This window comes from Balaenoptera ricei, chromosome 14 (genome assembly GCF_028023285.1).
Source record: "Balaenoptera ricei isolate mBalRic1 chromosome 14, mBalRic1.hap2, whole genome shotgun sequence".
In the NCBI taxonomy this organism is placed as follows: Eukaryota; Metazoa; Chordata; class Mammalia; order Artiodactyla; family Balaenopteridae; genus Balaenoptera; species Balaenoptera ricei.
The window spans coordinates 38,711,932-38,727,497 of NC_082652.1; the positions used below are offsets into that span (position 1 = coordinate 38,711,932).

The 15,566-nt window shown below is 34.6% G+C and overlaps 1 protein-coding gene across 16 annotated transcripts in view; it reads left to right on the plus strand.

The window, feature by feature from the left end:
• Positions 1 to 15,566, plus strand: part of GREB1L (GREB1 like retinoic acid receptor coactivator) — a 264,851-nt gene that overhangs the window by 116,510 nt on the left and 132,775 nt on the right. For 15 of the 16 annotated variants that reach the window (XR_009497387.1, XM_059895623.1, XM_059895621.1 and 12 more), the window contains one exon: positions 11,015 to 11,122. The exons of the other annotated variant lie outside the window; for it this stretch is intronic. The gene's annotated coding sequence lies outside the window, so the exon portion shown is untranslated. The remainder of the gene's footprint in view (positions 1 to 11,014; positions 11,123 to 15,566) is intronic. 16 annotated transcript variants of the gene reach the window in all.

Sequence of the window (15,566 nt, forward strand, 5' to 3'; positions counted from 1 at the left end):
ACTTTTGCACTATCACCAGAGTTACCTTCTATTTTTTAAAAAAATCCAATTATGTTAATTCCTTTTTTGAAAACTTCCATTGGCTTTCTCCTGCTTCTGGGATTAAATTCAAATTCCTAACTTGGTTTATAAGGTCCCTTGCAGACTGGCCCCAACCTACTTTTTAAATTTTCTTCTCTTGCCACAGTGCCCTCCAACAATGAACTTTTCCGTATTTTTAAAATATACCATGCCTTTGACATTCTGTTATATTGCTCTGGGAGGTCCTCCCAATTCTATTTGGTGAATTCCTACTTTATCCTTTAAAGACACTCATATGTTATCTCTTCTCTGATATTTTCTTCATTTCTCTAAACAGAATTGCTACATTCTCTGTGCTTTCATAGTACTTTGTTCTTACGCTACTAAACATTTATGCATGTACAGATGTCTTCACCTTTAAATTGGGACTCTCTTTGAGATTAGGGACTGCCTTTATCATCCTTTCTAGCACAGTTCACAGTACTTTCTAGGTGAATAAATGAAAATAATGAAATTGGAAACTAGGAATAGCTTTTACTTTAATGAGTTTTGTTTTAGACATTAATTTTAGACATAATGAATGGTCATAGTGAGGTTGAGGGGAGAGCAGCAACTCAGCAGAAAAGACTTTATGGCCAATGATTTAGATGTAAGGGTCACCAGCAAAGACAATAATTAACAAATGATTAGATCCCATGTTTTTCAAGTATGGACTAAAGAAAGGTAGAACATTTATAGTCAGTAGAGGAAGGCTTAGGAGTGGGAATTTGAGATGTGAATGGAGAAAATCCAAAAACATCTGTACTGGGAAAAAAAAAAAACCCAGTTGACACTTTTTCCTGTGAACTTTGTCTTTCATCTTAGGGGTTTTCAGTTTTGGACTATTTCTTATATTGTCATGGAAAATTTTTCCAAAGTTCCACATAAGCAAGCTATTATAAATAAGTTTAACAAATTCACTGGCTTATGATAGTAAAAATGATATCTTATGGGGTATTAGGAGAAGTTGTATTTATTTATAGTCTTTACTATGTGCACATTCATAAAACTGTATTTGTCACTGTCCATTTGTCTGCAATAAACCTATAATGTGGAAAGGTATTACTTGTCAAATAAGAAAGTCAATATTTTGCAAATATCGAGTGTTCAGTCAAAGTCAATGAAGATAGTAATGGTGATGACGTTGATAATAATAAAAGAATACAGAGCTTAGTTAAGTTGCAGCATGCATAAAATTTGAAATCACTTCTTATAGAAAATTGGAAAATAAAGATAAGCATGAAGAAAAAAATTACATTCTATAAACACATCACCCAGTATTTATATATTTTATATAAATCTGTGGGTTTTTTAACATCTTTATTGGAGTATAATTGCTTTACAATGTTATGTTAGTTTCTGCTGTATAACAAAGTGAGTCAGCTATATGTATACATATATCCCCATATCCCCTCCCTCTTGCGTCTCCCTCCCACCCTCCCTATCCCACCCCTCTAGGTGGTCACAAAGCGCTGAGCTGATCTCCCTGTGCTATGCAGCTGCTTCCCACTAGCTATGTAAAACAGATAGCTAGTGTATATATGTCAGTGCTACTCTCTTACTTCGTCCCGCTTACCCTTCCCCCTCCCTGTGTCTTCTTTGGAGAAATGTCTATTTAGGTCTTCTGCCCATTTTTGGATTGGGTTGTTTGTTTTTTTGACATTGAGCTGCATGAGCTGCTTGTATATTTTGGAGATTAATCCTTTGTCAGTTGCTTCATTTGCAAATATTTTCTCCCATTCTGAGGGTTGTCTTAAATTTACATCACATTGTTTGGATTTATATTGTTAGCTCTTTTCTTAATAGGTTACTTATGTATTTCTTTCCTCATAGAAATGGGAACCTACTGTTTTATATTTTCCATTTCATATATTATGAACATAGTTCTATGTCAAAAATATACTTCTTATAGCTTTATAGAATTCCATTTATGGAAGGATTTGTGAGGTTAAATGAGACAATGTACATGGGGTACATGGTAGGTACTCAGTAAATGGTAGCGGTTGTTGCTGTTACTATAATGTGCTTAACTCTTTCCCTATGGATGGAATAGTAAGTTGTGCCCGGGACTGGGGATATTAATGTTCTACTTTATTATATACATAGTAGACATTAACTCTTTTCATTAGCTAGAAAAGTTTTTCTTTTTATTTGTTTTAGGTGTTAAATATACGGAAGTTTGATATGTTCACTAGTCAAATCTGTCAATCTTATCCTTTGTGATTTCCAGGCTTAGAAAGCTAAATTCTCACTATGATACCATAATAAATCTTGGTACATGATAAATATCAGTGTAAAAAATATTTAATTCTGTTTCCTCTTAGTTTTTATATGGTCCTATGTGGGTAGGCATAAAAATGTATTTAGGTATAGATATTTAAATTTAATCTTTTGTCTCTCTGGTATTTATTTTTAGTGTCTACTCTAAGTTGTTTGTTAGCTGTTACTTTTTAAATTGTTGATCATTACTTCAGTATAATTAAATGAACAGTTCCTCCTTCCCTTTATTGTTTTATAATGCCTCAATTATCATATAATAATTCTTACATATAATAAGGTTTTTTTGGACTGTCACCAATGAGCTTCTCATTCATATGCCGGCCCTATATTTTAAATTATTAAATTATTCAAACAATATTTTTGAGTGCCTGCTATGTAGGAGGATACCACAATAGGTGCTGTGATTTCAATAATAGGCAAAACCCCAAAAACATTGTCCCTACTTTCAATGTAGCTTAGAATTTAGGAAGAAAGGCAAACATTAAAACAATTGATCATACAAATTATATAGCTAAAAAGTGAATTAAAAGTTAAGCAGGAGATGAATAAGTTTCTATGAGAGCTTTCAGCAAAGTGCTGAGGGGATTAGGGAAGCAGTGCTTCAGTTGGGATCTAAAGGATGAGGTGATTTAAGTAGGCAAAGTGAAAGGATGGGTGGTGTCACAGACAGAGGGAACGTAAGTGTCTAAAGGTTGGTCAGTGTTGCTGGAGCACCACCTTTAGGAAGAGAACAGTGCAAGATAAGGCTGGAGAGATAGGCAGGGACATTTCCAATATTGATTTTTATCCTCATTAGTATAAAACTTCAAAAGTCTTTAGCAAAGAGTTGACATGATTATATTTGCACTGTGATGCAGAGAAGTGATTAGAGGGTGCCAGAGAGGAGGCAAGGAGAGCAACTAGGGAAGTTGGTCCTGGTTGTTGGCAGGAGGCCTCAGTTCCTACCTACGAGGACCTATGAGAGCTACTTGGGTGTCCTTATAACACAGTGGTTGCCCCGTCTTACAGCAAGTGATCCAAGAGGTCAAGGCAGAAACTGCAATGTCTTTTATGACCTTGGAAATCACACATTGTCACTTGTTCCATATTTTATTGATCACATAAGTCAGCCCTGATTTGACGTGGGAGTGGATTACACAGGAGGCGGGAATCATTGGGGCCCTCTTGGAAGATGGCTACCACAGACTAGACTCAGTGGAATGCCAACATTTCATTGCTGGGTAGTGTAATATGGGAGTGCAAAGGAAATTGAAAAGCAGCATAGGAAAGGAAGAAAACCAGAAAGTTGTAAGGTGAAATCCAGTGGAAGGAAAGGAAATTTCAAGAAATATACTCAGAAGGAACGTTAGATGAGAACCGAAAAATATTCACTGGATTTAGTGGCATGGATTTAATGGCCAAAAGCTCTTATGTTATAATTTAACATTTATTTTGACTCACCTCCCCTTATAACCTTTTTTGAAAAGATGTTTTTCCCATCTTTTCTTTGATAATCTTCCTTATGAATTTATGGATGTTTTCATAATGTTCTCCCCAAATTCTACTGTTATTTTGATTGGAATTGTGTTGTTTATTATTTTGTTTGAGAAACAAGTAATTTTACAATTAGGCTTCTCTACTCAGCATATTTCTCTGTGTGTGTAAATTTTCACTAAATCACCCAAATCAACTTTGGCAATTTAAAAAATGTCATCACAGGTCCCGTCATTAAGATGAGTCCTGAGTGTTCTTTTTGTTGTTGCCATTGTGAATGGGATCTTTTCCCTTCCCCCATTACAACCATAGTGTTTTTGATCTGGAAATGTATTACTTTTATCCTTCATTTTATGGATATGGAAACAGGCCCAGAGAAGCCAGGTGACTTGACTATGGTGGGAGGGTTGGGAACCACAGATCTTGGACATCCAAATCTTATTGTGCTACATTAATAGGAAATCAAGTTGCTCACTTACCCAGTCGAACCTTATTAAAATTAATACTCCCTTAAAGTATCAGTTGTATCAGATTTCTTTTTTTAAATAAATTTACTTATTTATTTATTTGTTTTTGGCTGTGTTGGGTCTTTGTTGCTGCTCGGGCTTTCTCTAGTTGCGGCGAGCGGGGGCTACTCTTCGTTGAGGTGCGCGGGCTTCTCATTGCGGTGGCTTCTCTTGTTGTGGAGCACAGGTTCTAGGTGCGCGGGTTTCAGTAGTTGTGCCACACGGGATCAGTAGCTGTGGCTTGCAGGCTCTAGAGCGCAGGCTCAGTAGTTGTGGCGCAGGGGCTTAGTTGCTCTGCAGCATGTGGGATCTTCCTGGACCAGGGCTCGAACCCATGTTCCCTGCATTGGCAGACAGATTCTTAACCACTGTGCCACCAGGGAAGTCCCTGTGTCAGATTTCAAAGTAGTAGCATACATTTTGTAGCACACCTCCAGTTTTTAGCGTTGTCATTTTGAAATATAGTGTCATGACTTGGGGAACTGCCTCTCATCTCCATTCAATTCTCCCAAGACCCGATTCCTACCAGACAGGAATTATTTCTTCTTTGAGGTCTAAATAGACCTAACAACCTATTGCACTGAATAAATATTTAATGAAGATTGAATATTTCCTCTGTGGTGGATCAATTACTCTTGTTGACTCTCTAAGGAAAGCTTTTTTTTTTAATGTCATGTGGTAGGTTAAGAAATTTGTTTTCCTGAATATTATTATTAGTGACAAAGTTTGTTTCAGTTATATAAAAATTCATGTCCCGTAAGTTTTTTCAGTTATCTATTTTTCTTGGTTTATATATGCAGTTTGGATTTTTATGTTATCTCATACACAAATCTGAGATTCATTGACCTGGTAGCATGCAGTAAAGTCATTGGCTGTGAGAGTTGGTTTTTTTAGAATTTGTGGTATTTGGAGCTCTGAAAATGAAAAATATTTGCTAACAAGGTGTAAGGATAGTTAGTTGTACCTTTTTAATGGAAGAAAATATTTTTTATTGATAAATATCACCAAAACATAAATAATTCTTTTCTTTTAATTAACAAAAATCTGTGTTTCTTGTATTTTTAACTATCAGTCATATATTTAATTTTATTCTTTTAAACTTCTCTTAACTGATATTAGGTTTAAATGAAATGCTTTTATATTTGCCTGTGGAGTCTCTAAATTTATAAAGTTGATGAAATAACTTGAAAGTTTTCATCTTATAAAACCAGAATCACTATAGTAGAATCATTTAGGGCAAGTTGTTAATGTGGCATTCAGATGGAATTTATCAGAATTAATTAGAAAAACAAACTCCTGTCATTGAAATGAAAACAGAAAACAATGAACAGGTAGGGGAAAGGGTGCATATATTTTTCATGTTCTTTTTATACTAGCAAGCATATGAACATAATTTTAAAATAGAAAAGTCATGCCTAGTGACAAAATGTTCTCCATTTTTAAGGAGTAACTTCATTGTTTCCCATATGATAACTTCTTGGACCTATATTTCAATTTAAATAACTGTTGACATTGTTTGGTGTTTATTTTACTAGAGGAAAATTGGGTGAGTGCGTGTGATGACAGTTACTGTTCAAATTTGATAACAAATGTAGAATAAATCAGTTGAGTCATAGTGGTCTGTTATCTGTTTTTAAGGTCTTTTTGACCCAGGAGTCTGTGACCTGTGAAATCTCCACTTTTTTGGATTTGTTAAGATATTTTACAATGCAAGGATTTAAATTTACATGAACATCACTGCAGGAAGTTGGCTGATGTAGCCCAAAATGTAAAGGATATCAAGGTATAAATTGGAAAAAGTTTAAGAAGTTCTGACAACAATCAACATGTGTGAGAAGAAAAAGGCTGAAGTTAAGGAAGTTTCTTCCTTCTCCAACTTATTACAACAAAGAGAACCTGAAATTTAACCTGGTATTTTCAATGCTCTGATTACCTCAGCAGCATTCCATTTTGTGAAAGCATTGCCAAGAAAATGTACTCAAATCTTGAGTTACAAACTGTTCTTGCATCTGATTGGAAGGGGCATATGAGTTGTTTATAAGGTATTGCAGATCCAAAGCTGCACAAATGAAGGTTGAGACTTGGGGGAGGGTTCAAGTCAGGGAAGGGAAGCTTCCTAGACATTACAGCTCTGTCCAGAGGCCAAATGGGAGATAAATCACTGCTGGCCACCTCTCTTATTATTGAAATGGTTCAGCCCTGGGCTTTAACTGAAGGCCTTACAGGGTTTTGAAGTGCAAATAGGATGGTGAAGGGTAAACCCTTTTAGGGTTTCATTTTGATGGATTTTTTTCCTGTGTGGATTTCTGGCACTGACTGTGATCTGGAGGAGGCCCTGAAAAAAGAAAAGTTTTGTTTTGTTTTTGATCAATCAGACAATAAGAACTTTCCACAGGGGTGTACTTTTCCTGCATGCAATATTGATCCTATTGTGTTTAAAGTAGATCTTTTAATTGGGTCTTTTTTTGAGTTTCTGCAATGGAACTGTCATTTCAAGGTCACGTCTCTCTCTTGATATTAATGCCAAAGTTTGAGAGTGTTGAACGATGTGGTGCTTTTGGACCAGGAGTTTTGGGGGGATTACCTAAGGTCAATATGTATTAAACAAAGTTGTCTAGTTAAAGATCAAGTCCATATTAGAACAAGTCCTTTATATATTGATAAGCAGTCTGTAATTACTTAATCTTTTCCCCATTGAGTTACCTAATTGTATATATTCATTTAATTATTTTATATGCATTATGTTTTGCCAGTATTAAAATAAAAATCAGAAAATTCTGAGATTGTGAAATATTTGTATTATCTTATTTGCACAGATACACTGAAGCGTTTGAGGAAATAAAGGAAACATAAAACAATGTTTAAGAAAAAGATATGTTGATTTATCAAGTTGAAAATTTTTCTTTTACCCCACAAATAATCCAAATGCAAGAGATAAAATAAAGTATCTTTTAAATTTTATATTTTTTTTAGTAAAATAGGGATGAGAAGAGTCATTAGTGACTCCAAAGAAAAATAAGTGTAACTTAAAGGTTTTTTGTACAAAAATTTTAAAGAAAAATTAAAATATTTGTACTAAAGAAATGCCATTGTAAATGCTGACATTTCTTCTTAGAAATAAGGTTGACAGAACTTTTCTTGAGCACTTGACTCTTTATTTTAGATTTAACAAAGATATTTGTATCATTTACCCTGTTTGAAAATGATAATGAATTTAGCTGCAGCAGAGTTCTGTGTTCCTTGATATCTATTATAAAAATGGGTTGTTAATCCTCATAATTGACATTGATCACAATGTTCTTAATTGCCCTCCAAATCAGTTGTTGTTTTTCTGTTCTTCTAAAATTTCCCTTCACTGTATTTAAATGTTAGAGTTAATTTAAAATTAAATTTAAATGTTAGAGTTTAAATTTGCCTTTAGCTGCATGAAGATTTTAAGTAAGATGCTTAAAAAAATGAAAACCAAAACCCCCAAAAAACCTAGATGACATCAAGCAGAGTCCCCTGCATCTACAGCATCCATGTCATTAGTTTGTTGCTGGGAGATGTTAATATGACCTTTTCTTTGTTAAAAAAGAGAGCTGTAGTCCTTCCCAGAATCCTCTTGTTAACTGTCTCTTTAACCCAAGTTGGAGGTTGTCTGATGAATGAATGGTGAGCTTCTTTTATGAGCTACACATATTGTTGACATTGTGTTATGTATTGCTTTTTAATTTCTAACGTGTTTTTAATTTGCAAAGTATGCATATGCCTTTCACAGAGGCAGAACTGAGCCAGCATTTCTGAGTCTAGATATTGCTTTATGCAAACGAGATGGGTCAGCCTTAAGGATGCTGTATCATAAGCCTTAGATTTACTGAAACACACATGTAAATGAATTTCACTTTGAATATTGTTGAATGAAAGAAGATACTTGAGGAAGGCTTTTTTCCCCAAGAACTTCTCTTGCCTCTTGGCAAGTGAATTGCCCCAATATAAAAGTGTTGAGGGGGGAAAAGTGAGCCGCAGTGAAAAGGCAATCCACAAATAATCACTCTTTTCTGCCTTTGATTGTGTCAGATTTTTTTGTGTGTGTGGCAATTGTTTTCTTTTTTGCTTAGAAGAGGTTTATGGTCCAATGTCTGTCAAGTCAGCCCCTGTCTTAAGGTTGCAGTTGTATTTCTCTCTGGAGTTCCTAGAGGTGATGTTATCTTTTGTTCACTCAGCAGTGTGGTGGTTCCTGAGAGCATCTGTCACTTTAGGCATTACAAGATGGATGGGTCTCCAGTGAACTGCTGGTTGAAGCAAATGGTGAAAATAAGAAAAGACAAGGGGTTTCAGGGTCTGCAGAGAGGACAGACAACAAGGAAATACTGTTAGAAATCAAGAGTAAGCTGAGCAATAGAGGAAGAGAGAGCAAAGATGGATCATATGTCCTTTTATAAACATCTTGGAAATCAGAGTCTTGGGGTGGCTGCCGTGATCTGAAGGGGACATCTGCATCATGGTAAACAATTCTGTGCTTTGGATTTTCAAAATGTGTCTGGACATTTTTTTTTTTTTTTAAAGTGTGGGAAAAGTGTTGGGAAATAACAAAGATATAGAATGTTTTATGTAAGGATTTTGCTATTTGGAGAACTAGTCTTTTAAAATGTGGTAAAGATTTACAAATTCTTTATCTGTAATATATTACATATAAATATTCTTTATATGTATTTTTTGTTATGCTTTCCTTCCTCTTTTCTTTTTTTTCTTTTTTTGTAAGCATTTGAGCATCTGTAGATAATAAAACGTTTGAAAAGTTTCAGCTACATAACTAACATCCTTACTGTTTACTGAAGTTTCTTTGATATTTTTGCAGTGGAATTCTGAAAATTCTATGCTTATGCCTTAGGGAGGCTGGGGGGCAGACATTAAGTAATTTTAAGTAACCTTCCACTTAATTTAATAGGCTCTTTGATGAGAGAAATACAATCGTTATCGATCTGTGAGAGCAAGGTGGAGATTTTGTATTATATTTAGAAATTCATTTTGTTGGTGAAAGTCAAAATTTGTGAATCCCAGCTGATACAAAGTCCCTTCTGTGGTAGAGAAGGAACAGGAGGGAGGTTGGCCGGGGAGTAAGACAGGGGAAGGTGGTGTGTGTATGCGGTTGAAAAAAATGATTTTGTCAAACTTTTTGGCATTCGTCTATGAAAAAGACCATAGGTTGAAAGGCAAAGAAATTAAGATGATTAGAAGCTTTAAGCTATACAAATGGTGGAGTATCTTCCTTCTCTATGGGTGTAAATAATAGATGAAAGAGTAAGAGTGACAACAAAGGATCAGGTCGTTTAAGAGAATGTGTGCAGCCTGAGTAGGGGTCTGTGGCCCGGGGCCAAAGGTCTTAGCTTTGAGTGTAATTAGAAGAAAATACAAAAATGTCATTACTAGCAGGTGAAGTGTGCAGCACGTGGCCAAAAATTAGCAATTTTAGACTCTGAAGCCATTGGAATTGGATTACTGACCTTTTTTTAAAATCATTAAGGTCCTTGTGGAGTCATATAGTTTCATTGGCAGTAATGCAGTTTGACCTTGCTGACCATATGGGGTAATCTTGGGTTCGAATGGAGGGAGCAAGACTCCTGACTTACAAAGATGTCTATTTGTGGGTGGGTGGGTGCAAAATACATGAGATTGAAAATCTGCGACTTGCATTTTTAATTGTTCTTTTGCCTGAAGACGTTCTTCTGACAGTAAGAGAGGTAAGATATTTTTATTTCAAAATCTAAAATGGTTCTTTTCTCTCTTTCAAGTTGGCATAAAAGGAGAATAAAATGAAAGCTTTTTTTTTAGAAATATACATTAATATTACTTTAAATGTTTTAGTGCCATAAATATGCATTTTGAAATTAGAACATTCTTAGGAAAATCCTCTTTTCTTTTTAGACACAGCAACAAAATAGAAACACTTCTAAGTCATGTAAAAAACAATGACAAATAGTTTTTATTTCACTTGATGCCTTATGACTGTATTTTCTATTTTTTCCATGCAATAGTTTATATTGACTATAATCTAGCAGAGAGAATAATATGCACACTGTAATTTTCAACCAGTTATATGTAATTATAATTATTTACTTTAATTTCTTCTAAGAATACACTACTCAAAAGGGTAGGAAACTGTAGCTCTTTTTATTCTTGCAGGCTTTCTTCCCTGGAAATTATTAAAGCATTCATTTCAAAAAGTAGAAAAATAATTTTAATCAATATTAGTTATGTCTTAAATTTTTGATACTTCTTTGGGAAGATAAATTTTGGTCAAGCACCAGAGATTATAAAACTCAAACTCCTTAGGGTAAGGAAATTACCTTTCACTAAGTTCATTTCTGAAAATAAAAATAGTCTCTGGGCTTTAAGCATTATGGTAACACCTGTCCAAAATGCAGACTTAACAGATTTATTCAACTTACATTTAGTAGGGGGAACTCTTCAGAACAGAAATTCTTTTTGAGTATATAGAATAAAGAGTGATCATCTGGGGAGTATTTAAGAAAGAGGAATATCTGTATTTGCCATTTATGACATATATGGAGTTGTGTTAAGAGTTTGATAATCCACTTCTAATTGGAATTTTTGTAGAATTGTAATTATTTAAATTACCGTATTGTGGAATATAATGCATTTGGAAATTAACTCATGTCTTTACGTATATATTATTTTTTATGTTTTTGCAGGTACAAAAAAGCTTTAAACAAGTAAAATCTAGGCAACACGCTCCCTGAAGTGTTGACAGCCCAACTTAATCATGAACGTGATTCAAAAATGTTAATAAATAAACCAAGGTATTGTACAATTATAATATGCCCCCTTCCAAATTTTTTAAGATCAAATATTTTTTGGAATATATTTAGAATTTAGATAAAGCTACTATCTTTGGTACTTAAACTGATGAAGCAGATATTTCTTAGAGCTCCTCTCCTTCTGTTTTCTCTCCGCCCTGCTTTCCTCTCCCCTCCCCCATTCTCTCCACCAAAAAACAAAAACAAAAACAAAAAAAACACCCAAAACAAAACACTTTCTCAGCTCTAAGGTTTTTTTTTCTTACAACAGCCTCTGTGTTATATTTCCTGTATACCTAAATTAAGACAATAAGAGTTCAATTCTCGATTCTTCTTTGTTGATTGTGGTTTTATCTTTCAAGTTGTCTAACAAGAGAGACATCTAGATTACTGGCCTCTGCAGAAAAACCCAAACCATATCTAGTGACCACATATATTTAAACTTTTTATCATATAATAGTATCCTGAGATGTATGTTTTAAAAGTTTTATAAAAGTTTTCTTTTTCTATTTTTGGAAGCCTTTTTAATTTAGAAAAGAAAAAAAAGGTGATACTGTCCTTTTTTCCCTCCAATGTCAAAGAAAATCAGAAGTTTGCTTAGAATTGAGAATTTAGGGATACTGTTTAGGTAACTCTTGTCTGTTCAGGGCATAACCCAAGACTGGCTCCCTCCTTTTGGAAGTTAAAACATGCTTCAATAGCCTGGCATTTCCAAAAGAGGCCAAAGATCTTTTCCTCTTTTATGACCCATCGTATCCTTTTGAGGCCAAAAAGAACAAGAGGGTCATTGCCACTTTAGCCGGGTCCCTGTTTGCTCCTTCATGGTGACCACGCAGATCCTGAAACCTAGTATTGGCTTAACATTTGGGCCTGGGACATCTGGAAAATGGTCAAGTAGGAGCAGAGGAGACAGAAAGAGGGAGAACTGTTGCGTTTTGTTACACCAGGTGCTAGGAGGAAGCAACATTGCCTTTTTGATATGGGAGGCAAATTCTGCGGGCCCTGGAGTTAGGCTTCAACAATTGAAGAGGTCAAAGGACAGCTGAGTGGGGTCAGTGAGACACCATGGGGTGTATTTTGTTACTGAGTAAAAGGAGCAGCCTCCTAAAACCTTAAAGGATTCTCTTGAAAATCTGTGTTGTGAAAAGGTTTTATGAGTCTCATGGCAAAAACTCCTGATTTATCTAAGGAATGCTTGCTTTTGTCTAATGGAAGGATAATCCTTACCAAATGTTGGCAACTACTGTAAGAGTCAATATAGGTCTGAAAGAACAGTTAGGGTTTGAAGTGTACTTTGCTTTCCAAAATGTTTATCATTTTAATGTTTGTCTCTCAGTGAAGAATTTTACACTGTTGAAATACCACCTTTTTCTTTCCTTGGAGCAGAAAGTGGCAGGTCTTGGGGTGGGGGGGGGAGGGAGGTGGGTAAGGAATGAGCTTACATTAATTTTAAAATTATTCTAAAAAGTTGTTGACTGACCCCAAAGCAGGATATTATAAACCTTTAAAAACGCCAAAACTTAACTCTAAAAAGTTCTTTGACTTTATTTTAACATACAAAGGGAATACATGGCACTTCATGTGCCATTTATTTTTGGATTACAGAAGTTTTGTTTTTTTAATTTAGTTGTATTTCATAGAAATGGGTATCAGTTGATGAATAACTTTAAACCTTGGGTTTCTCCCTGACTGTGTTTCTTGTGCATTTTGTAGTAGTAAGAAGAAAAACAATGTCAGAGTCAAGAATAGAGAATAAGAAAAACAAATAGAATAAGTAATTTTCTCTTTGAAAGGAAATGGGGAAAGCGGAGCAACCTGCATGTGGTAAGAACTCTTTGCCATGCAGCCCGTGACTTCAAGATACCACTTATATGATTGTGGAGACTTTCGAAGGGTGTTGCCACCTGGCAGATAGGTAGTAAAAGGTAGAGGAATTTGGCAGTATTTTGATGGCCCAGTTTATATACTATATACATGTACCTAGACATAGAATGTGTGTATTACAATACGTATCGTATAGTAAAGAGGAAAAGATAAAATGATGAGTAGTATAGAATAGGCTTTGTTAAGCATTTTCTTGCTAATGTATAACTTTACAATAAGTTTGAATTACTTGTGTGTGTGATTTTTAAAATCCTTTTAAATAATTATTCATTTTAAAGCCACATGTACATAAATGTAAGGCTTAACGGTGCAGTGTGCTCTGTGTCTATTTTTTCAAGGTTAAAGTGCCTTTCAACAACTAATTTAGAAACCTAAGTGTAGTGACTGATAATTGCCTAGAGAAAACCCACAGCTGTTTAAGTAGCACTGAAATTGTGGCAAAACTGACAAATACAATTAGCAATGTTAATAAGATAAGAAGATGGAAAGACAGGGGCAGATGACCAAGTGGAAAGATGAAGGCAGCAGGAGTAACACATCCCTATAAGACCAGAATGTTCACAGTTGCTTTGAATTTCCAGTGCTTTTTCTTTTAAGCTAAGCCCCTATTTTACTACTCTCTGAATTACCAGCTGAATGGGTGTTTGCAGGTTAAATAATTCAGATACGTCTGTTCAGTCCCTAACTCACATCTGATTTTGAAAGAAGACAGCAGTAGCGGCTAAGAAAATCAGTCAGATTTTGCTGATTCCAAGGCACAGTTTTATTCGTGGTGCTTTTTAAAAGTCAATTTTAAATGTATTTCTATTTGACTGTAATTACTGAGAGTGAGAATTCTTTCCCCCTCTTTGCACCCTTATAATTCTTATTAGTCAACTGCATATATTACAAAGGAGACCAAAGCCCTGTTTTGTTTTATTATTACGAAAACAAAACAAAAAACCTGCAGAAGTCTTTAATGTGTTCTTACTAATTATATTTATCTGGTTAATGTTCATAGCCTGATTTCCAAACAATTTCTTAGGAAAATTAAATAGGGATAGGTAAATACGAAAAATTAGGTGAATGTTACATGAAAAATATTTAATCATCTGTGTTCTTCCCCTTATACTTGTTAAAGCATCCTATGAAATTTGGAAAATCATTGTAGTATCTTTTGAAATTCTACTCTGCATTTGGGAAATTGGTTTTTGCCTCTGGTGCTTTATGCAGATTTTAATGATTGTTGTGATAAATCCCCAGAAGTTTGTTCTCTCGGAAACCACAGAGACTCCTAACTCTCTGAGTGTGGCAGCCTTGATGGATGTGGTAAGCCACACTTTGGAAGCATTTCTGGTTATTTAATGTTTTCTGTTCTGGATTATTGACTCTTCTCCCTGTTGAAAAATTGGTCTCTGGTGACATGGTAGAGGTCACACGTTGCCTATTATTGTTTTGCTTCTTTGATCTAACACAGCAATTGCCTCTGGTAATTATACTAGTTCCAGAGAGTCTTGATGAGATGTGTTTATTTTACAGAAGAATTTCTGGTATTTCAAGGAAGAAAGTAAAATTTCCAGTGGTAACACGTAACTCCTTGTCACAAAGGAAAAATAGCATTGTTCTTTATCTTTTAATTTTGACAGTTTTTACATAATCATGAAATTAGTTCGCATATGACTAATTATTTCTATGGCAATTTAAGACATATTGCATATCTGTAAGTATATTGGTAAAAACAGTTAATTTTAGAATAAAGTTACAAGACTAGGTTTTTATTTCAGTACTTAAAATACTTTTGGCTTCAGAAACTGTCAAAAGAAAGTCACCCAGATTTAAATGTACAGAACTATTAAAAGAGGTTGGAAACTGTGTTTTAATCTGTTTCCATTTTCTAAAGATTTTCAGCAAGGAGGATGAATAAAAATGAAATAGAACACTTTTGTTTTGAATGCATCATTAATTTTGTGCTTTTTTTGGAATGTGCTTGGGAAGAGATAGTATCTCTTCAAACCTGTTTAATGTATAATTGGATAAGACACAAAAAAGCTCAATGTATTCTTTTTTTTTTAAACTCAACTCCAGCTGTAAACACAATATTTTCCCCCAGGTGATTGCAGTTTAATGGGGGAGTCAGACAAATACTAGACCCAACTAATTTTAATTAAGAGCAACAAATATCAATTTAAAAGAATAAATAAAATGCAAAAAGCACAAAAGAGAGAACTGTGAAAAAACGCTTGTTTTTAATTTTGAATTATAGACTCTTTGAGAACTTGAAAGAACCATGTTTGATTTCTTGCTCTAGTAGTTACACATTATCACTCTCATCAGTGAATATTTTTGACAGAGAAAGGACATGTAAGCAGTAATGCCTATAACAAGTAACTTCTTTATATGAAGTCAAAGAATCTGATAGCTATAAGGGACAATAACGATTTACAAATCGTATGATTTGTAAAATTTCTTAATAAGTGAATTGTATATACCACCAAACACCAGCTTTTGGAACTTTTACATTGCTGGTCATTTGTTCCCAGAACAATGCCCCCAGATCTACTGCTGTGCCCAACACATACAAGGA